We start from the raw sequence: 6000 nt of genomic DNA, 5'->3' as shown, positions 1-6000 counted from the left end.
CATGGAGGCGGCAGCGGCGGCGAGAAGCCCGGGCCGCAGCTACGACGGGGGCAGCTGGAAGCCATATACGCGGGGCCGCCCCGTCCGCCCACCCGCCTTCGGCCGGGGCGGGCGCGTTATAGGCGGGACGCGCGCGCAATGGGCGGGGAGCCGCGGGGGAGGGGATAGAGAAAGGGGAGGAGGGAATAGGAAGAAGGGGGAGGAGGGAGAAGGGGAGGGGGAGCCACCCGCCTGCGCGTCTTTTTCCTTTTGTCTCCCCCTAGCTCCAGAGAGCGCCCCTGACGGAGAAAAGGGACGGGCCAGGCGGCCTCAGGCCACCGCTGCGCAGGCGCATCAACCTCACCCCACCCTTCAAACTCTTCACTCTCGCTCTCCTTTCTCCCCGCGCCCTGGCGCAGGCGCATAGACTTATCTCTCATTTCACCACCGACTTTGGCTCGGCAACTGCGCAAGCGCATCTGTCTAGCCACACCCCCTCCTAGACTGACTTATACTCTTTTCGGGGGTTCTTGGCCTTAGCCCCACCCACACTTGCGCTTGTTCCTGGGTCTAGACCTCTAGTGCTCCTCGCCTTTCCTGGCCCGCGCTGCAGTGCACGCGGCATAGAAGCTCCGCCCCTTAGGTTTCCCCCTCCGGTCCTCCTCCTTAGCCACCATAGCTATATGACAGACGATTCCATTCAGTTGGAGGGGAGGGAGGAGGGGGTTGTCGTTCTTTATCTGTCGGCCTCGAGCTGGAGGGAAGACTCGGTGCACTCTCCAGCACACTCTACTCTCGCGATCTTGGGGTCGGGGTTGTCGCATCCTCGGGCCTAGGCAGAGGGTGGGGGAGGGAGGGCAGAATTTCCTGTTCCCCCCCCTTCATCCAGTGCAGTGGCGGTTGGTAGGGTCCAGGTCCTCATTTCCCGTGCGCTACCGCCCTAGTCTCCCTTTCCCCGCCGCTTCCCGCCCGATTGGCTTTGGGACTAACGTGTCGCTGCTCTCCTCCCTTCTCACGGAGTGTGAGTACCTGGGGGTTCCGGCCTGAGCCGCTGTGGGCACGTTTGAGGGTGAGGCCCACCCCTTTCCCTCCCTTATCCCGGCCTCTTCTAAGGCGCCTACTGATTCACTGTTAAGGGACCACAAGGCTAGTGACCGCCCCACGAGGGCCCGCCACCGCAAGGGGAGTGGGTTAGGAGCCGTAGGTCAAGTGCTGCCCTTCGCGGAGGCGGTGGAAAGGAAGACGCCTTTAGAGGGAAGGGGCAGGCGATGTCGCCTTCCGGGCAGGTTGGTCAGTGTCTGGATGCACCCCCACGTGGCACCCCGGGGAGCCTTTCAGCGCAGGTCAGCTGCTGGGTACCCGAGGTTCCTTGTCTGGAACTGTAGGCTTCTTTCTCTCCAGGAGTGGAGCTTGGGCCCAGATTTCCACCTGCTGGAGATCGCGGTTCCCCAAACTGCTGCGCTGGCATGGGGCACATTTCGGTAAACTGATAGGGGAAGCCGAGTGCCGCTGCTCCCTGCCTTCTGCCATCTCCCACAGGAAAAAAGGGTATCTTGTTTCTCGTTCCCAAGAGATTTGGAACCCGGACTGTGAGCGCAGGGAATGGGACTTTAGAGATTGTCTGATTCAATCTCTTCCTCATATCTTTAGGCAAGTTGCAATCCAGGTACGGGCTTTGCTCCAGGCAATACGGGGAGTTAGCTGGAACAGGAAGAAACCAAGGCACCTAGAAAGAAGGGTTGAGGAGGGGAAATATTCCAACACGTATTCTCCCAGCAGAATAGTGATATGTTATTTCCTTGGAGAACTGCTGCCGTACGGTTAGATAGGTTTGGCTTATAAACCTTTAATCACCGTGTATTAAACTAAACACGTTTTAAGAGCGTGCTAGGGAAATTTTAAATTAAAAAAAAAAAAGTCAAAAAGATGAAGCTAGTATCCACTTAAAGGAGCTTATAGTCTGTCGTAGTAGTGTGCACATCAATGTAATATAAGAAAAACTGAGAAAAGAAAAAATAGAAAAAGTGTCATGAAGAGGGGAGAGTTTATGGTTGAAGTGAGTCATGAAGTATGACCCATGCTAAGAAGCAGAATGAGGAGGGAATTCATTATAGGAATAGAGGACAATCTGCAAATCTATAGAAATAGGGAGTGTTCAGGAATAGGCAGTTAAGTTTCACTTGAATATAGACTTAGTGAAGGGAAATGGGATGAAATGGCTGCAGTGGTTTTGGGGAACTAAATTATAGAGGACCTTATACCAAAGAATTTGTATTTCTTTTCTAGACACTAGAAACCACTGATTTTTCTGAGCCGGGGGCAGCATCTCAAATCTATGTGGTTTCTAAGTCCTTTCCCTGGGTCAAAGTTACTTCTGTAGAAAGAGGGGGCTGAGTTACATGATTTAATTCTGGAAATTATGTGCTATGGATAAGTTGAAGGAACTAGGAACTACTTAGCCTGAAGAAAAGACGATGGCTTCAAAGATTGAATTCAGGTTGAACTTCAATAGATTGGATCCTCAGAGGAGGAGAGTAGGCAGTCAAATAAAGGAGAGTTTAAATGAAGACAAAGTTTGGGAATGAGTTAAATGTATGTGAAGGACTGACAAGACTGGTTGGCTAAGCCAGAAAGAATTGTGCGTTTAGGAATAGTAGAAAGTAAGGCGGTCAAGTGGAAATATAAGAATGGCAATGGAGAAGAATGGATAATTATGGTCTAGGAGTCAGGGAGACCTGAGTTCAAATCTTGCCTTCCATATATAACTAGCTACCTTATGAGCATTTTTGCTGGCTGTCTCATGCCTAGAATTCTCTCTGCCACCTGACTTACCTGTTTTTAAGTCTCAGCTAAAATCCCACCTTCTATGAGGCTTTCCCAAACCCCTTTAATGCTGGTGCCTTCGGCTATTACTTCCCATTTATTCTTTGTGTTTTTCTCATATGTAATGGTTTAACATGTTTTCAATCCACCGTTGGACTTTGTGAGCTCCTTCAGACTGGGATCTGTCTGGCTTTCTTTGTGGTATCCCCAGTATTTAGCACAATGCCTGGCACAGAGTAGGTGCTTAATAAGTGTTTATTGATCTACTTTACCTTTTTGAGCTTTAGTTTCTTCACTGTTTAGAAAAGGATGTTCATTTTACCTGTAAAATCTCAGAAGGTTGTTGTAAGACCCAAATGAGATGTGTTTTGCAAACCTCAGTGCTGTAGTAGTGTTAGCTGTTACTATTACAGTCTTGAAAGCCAAGCAGAGGCAGTGTACCTGCTTTAGCATGATGCAGCAGTTCTCTTTCCGTTACTTCATGTTCTCCCTGGCACTCTCGGTAGTCACATCAGGGTAACTTTGGTAAAAAAAGTGACTTCCTTCAAGATGCAGATCATATGCCACCTTCCACAGGAGTCCTTTGAACTCTGATAGCCATCTCTAAGTTTGGTTACCTTCCATCTTCTATGTATTTATGTGTAGCACTTCCTTCAAGGCTAATTCTCCAATTCTCCCTCATCCTGGCAGGCTAGATTGGCTGACTTTTTGGGTCCCTATGAGAGGTCAGGTTTCTAGTGCTGCTTGTCATGATCTCTGTCCAGAATGTCCCTCTATTGATTTTCAGCCAGAGTTAATTAGCTTTTTTTTTTTTTTTAAACCCTTACTTTCTTTGTATCAGTTCTAAGACAAAAGATCAGCAAGGCCTAGGCAATCAGAATTATGTTTGACATGCCCAGAGTCACACAGCTAGGAAAATGTGAGATCAGATTTGAACTCAGTTCCTCCCTGCTCTAGGCTTGGCACTCTATTTACTGTGCTACCTAACTGCTACAATAGTTAGCTTTTAGAAAGGATATTTATTAAGCAGGGGGCAGGTAGGTGGTATAGTGGATAGAGTGCTGGGCTTGGAGTCAGCAAGACTCATCTTCCTGAGTTCAAAACTGGCCTCACCCACTTCCTAGCTGTGTGATCTTGGGCAAGTCACTTAACCCTGTTTGTTTCTTGTTTTTCTCATCTGTCAAATGAGTTGGAGAAGGAAATGGAAAACCACTCTAGTATCTTTGCCAAGAAAACCACAAATGGGTTCAGGAAGAGTTGGATGTGACTGAAAAACAACAAAAATTTACTAAGCAACTAGTTGTGGTGGATAGATTGCTGATGGAGTCAGGAAAACCTGAATTCAAATCCAGCCACGGATATTTACTAGCTATGTGATTCTGGGCAAATCTAACATGTCTTTGGTTTCAAATAAAAAATGTCTATAATAACTGTACCTACCTCACAGTGCTGTTGTGAGGATTGAATGAGATAATATTTATAAAAATTCTTAGCACAGTGGCTGGCACATGGAAGGCATTAAGTAAATACTTGTTTTCCCTTCCCCCTCCAAGCCAGTATACAAGAATAGCTAATTTCAGAAATATCTCCCCAAAACTAATAGCACATTCTGTTCTTGCACAGAGAAGGTCCTTGGGGAAGGAGTGAACTCAAACTTAAGAGAACACAAGTAGCTAAAGTGTAAACTCATCTCTATTCCTCACAAAGTTCTCCTTAGCCCCTATGCTTATTTCCAAGGCTTAGTACCCTTGCAGAGTCCTGAAGTTAATCTTTCCCTCTGTGTGTCTAGTTTGTCTTTGGTATGTGTTTGCTTGTTGGTTTGTTTTTTAACCCTTACCCTCTGTATCCAAGACATGGTAAGTGTCTAGGTAGTGGAGAGTGGAGAGTTAAGTCACTTGCCCAGAGTCACATTGCCAGGAAGTATCCAAGGTCAAATTTGAACCCAGGACCTCCTGTTTCTAGGCCTGACTCTCATTCCACTGAGCCACTTAACTGTCCCTCTTGGTATCTGTTTTTACTTCTGATATAGCTATTCCTCCAATGCTTCTCTCAGCCACTGAGGCTCCAGGGTCATTAGCTACTTCCTCCCAGTTACTAATGGTACCTTTAGTATAAGATTCCCCAACTCATAGTTGCTTGGGTTGGGATGCAGACAAGGGGGATACATTTTCTTCTCTATCCCAAAGATATTCTACAAATAGATTGACTTGAGGCTCCCATGGGATTCCAGATTGGCTTTCTTGAGTCAAATTACCTTGCATTTATTTTCTGTAAATATGAGGCACCTAGATAGCATGGTGGCTCTGGGCTTGGTGTTAGTGAAACTTAGGTTGAAATCTACCTCAGACACCTAAGTTACGTCACCCTGGGCAAAGCCCTTCACCTTCATCTGCTTCACTTTTTTCCTCTAGCAAGTGGGGATGATAGATAATAATTGCATATGCATCCTAGAGTTGTCAGGTATTTTGCAATCCTTAAAGTGCTATATAGATGCTATTATATTTGGTATATATTCATTCACCATTTATTTTTCCCACCTCTCCAGAATGTAAGCTTCTTGAGGGCAGAGACAATTTCATTTTTGTCTTTTGTATCTATGGTTCCCAGCACAATGTCTGAAACATATCAGGTGTTTAATGCTTCTTGGTAGCTTGATTGTATGTGTCTGCTACTTCAGGAGCAATCCCTGGAAATAACTTATACTGAGGACTCGCCGACCTCTCCCAGGCTTGGTATAGTGAAAAGAGTTGGATTTGGAGTCTAGAGAACTTGGGTTTGAGTCTTTCCCTGTCTAGGCCTCAATTTCCTCATATGTAAAGTGAGAGGGTGGATTCATTAAGGACTTCTTACCAGTTGGGCTGGAGCCAAAGGCATCTACTGGGATCCTAGGAAAACTGCACTGTCTCTTGGAACAAAGAACAGCCTACTCTCCCACCCACCTCAAGCCTTTTCATGCAAGCTTCCTTTTCTTCTGTTGTTACCAAGTAGCAAACATAAGAATTTCATGAATTCTAAGCCTCTTTTTCTAAGATCCTAGGATCCTACATTTAGAGCTGGAGGTCATCCTTACAAATCTCTGGTTTTACAGATGAAGAAACTTGAGGCCCATAAAGTTTAAGTGATTTGTCCAGAGAATCACATTGCTAGGGCCAAGATTTACATTTATAAAAATTGAATTTACTATCTACACCAGGTTAG

General features: G+C 46.4%; 1 protein-coding gene across 3 annotated transcripts in view; it reads left to right on the top strand.

Annotated features, from left to right (window-relative positions):
• Nucleotides 1–903: 903 nt before the first annotated feature.
• EEF1D (eukaryotic translation elongation factor 1 delta) overlaps nucleotides 904–6000 on the top strand; it is a 30882-nt gene continuing 25785 nt past the window's right edge. Inside the window, exon 1 of one of the 3 annotated variants that reach the window (XM_044669374.1) lies at nucleotides 904–1000. The gene's annotated coding sequence lies outside the window, so the exon portion shown is untranslated. Of the gene's footprint in view, nucleotides 1049–6000 lie in introns of all 3 variants that reach the window. The other 2 variants (XM_044669368.1, XM_044669375.1) reach the window with 2 other exon arrangements.

Source organism: Gracilinanus agilis, chromosome 1, assembly GCF_016433145.1.
Source record: "Gracilinanus agilis isolate LMUSP501 chromosome 1, AgileGrace, whole genome shotgun sequence".
Lineage (NCBI taxonomy): Eukaryota > Metazoa > Chordata > Mammalia > Didelphimorphia > Didelphidae > Gracilinanus > Gracilinanus agilis.
Note: the sequence above shows the minus strand (reverse complement) of the source record. Positions and strands in the feature narration are given on the sequence as shown.